Source organism: Octodon degus, unplaced genomic scaffold (assembly GCF_000260255.1).
Source record: "Octodon degus isolate 3935 unplaced genomic scaffold, OctDeg1.0 scaffold00037, whole genome shotgun sequence".
Taxonomy (NCBI): Eukaryota; Metazoa; Chordata; class Mammalia; order Rodentia; family Octodontidae; genus Octodon; species Octodon degus.
Window position 1 is genome coordinate 945,029 of NW_004524613.1, and position 1,494 is coordinate 946,522.

Below are 1,494 nucleotides of genomic sequence, written 5' to 3' on the forward strand. Positions count from 1 at the left end.
TTGTACTGGGTTGACTCGGGGCCTGAGACTGCATTTTGTTCCTTCTCTTTGTCATTTTGTATACCACTGTCTTCTGTCTGACCTTTGGTGTAGAGCTTAGATAGAGTTATTACCTTAGCACCAGGTCCAGATCTACAAAGTTCAGATTCCTCCAGGTGGGTGTTGTTTGGATCTGGCTGCTGTACTCCACTTCTTTCTGCTGCAGCCATTAGGGTTGAACCCTTTGTGTCTCTCTGGGAAGATGTTCTGCTCCTGAATCAGCTGGGTGGGTCTTGCCTCTAGCCTCTTTGCAGGGAGTTCTGCTGAAGGGTTCCGTGCTGGGCTGCACTCTGGGTCAAATAAGGATCTGTGGGCTCCAGGTGGTCTCGCTCACACACCGGGCCTGCACTCTGGGTCTGTTCAGGATCCGCGGGCCCCGGGTAGTCTCACTCACTCACCGGACCTGGGCTATGGGTCTATTCAGCATCCAATGGGTCTTGGGTCATCTCACTCATGCTGAGCCTGGACTCTGGGTCTATTCAGGACCCCGCAGGCCCGGGGTCATCTCACTCACTGGCCGGACCTGCTCTTCTGCTCTATTCAGAATCCGCGGGCCCAGGTCATCTCACTCACTCGCAGGGCCTGGGCTCTGCATTTCTGGCCTCTTGTTGCCCAGAATAAGCTTCTTGTTTGTGAAAGAAAAAGGGATCTAGAGCATCACAAAAATTAATGGAAACAGAGGGAGCTTGAGAAGTCCACTCATGGCTCCTGGAACAGGTTTCCTAGTGACCCGCTGAGGGGGAGGGAGGGGAAGTGCATGATCTCTGTGCTTTTCCCACAGAAGGTCTGTCTAAGGTTGGTCTCCCCTTTTCTGTCTTCTTCCCCATTTTCATTCATTGCATATATGAGTCCATTAAATTCTCCAGAGAGCTTGTTATTAGACCGTGTTGGAATAGATTAGTCAGGGTCCACGTGTATGATCTAGAATTTAAGTTACTTATTTTTAGCTCAAGTTTTCATTTTTCTAACCATTTTCTTTGTCCATCTTTCTCTGGGCACCAATTCTTTTCCTGCATTATTTAGTCTAACTTTAATTGTTCACCAGGAACTGGAAATAAGGAGTTTGCAGAGCCTGGAGCTTGTAGAGGTTTGATGAATTCTTATAGTTGTTGTTCTTCCTTCTGTATGAGACTTCACTTCCCAAGGAGACTTCAGGCATGTCTCTTTTGGTGTCTTTTACAGTGCATGGCTGTGACCTGCTTAGGACAAAGAACTAGCTATAGGACTTCAATTTCCTGCCTGTGTTTGATAGATGATCTTTCAGGAAACCTCTTTCCTCCTACACTGCTGCCTGAGAGTATAGTATCAGAAAGTATATTCACAGGGCCAGCCAGACAGTAAAGCAGATTAAATCAACTGCTTTGGCAGAGGCAGCAACTAGGGTTTGATAACTGGTGTGCCATGCCAGCCCTGCTCTCAGGGTGGCTGAGACAGAAACTGAGACTGGATGTGGTG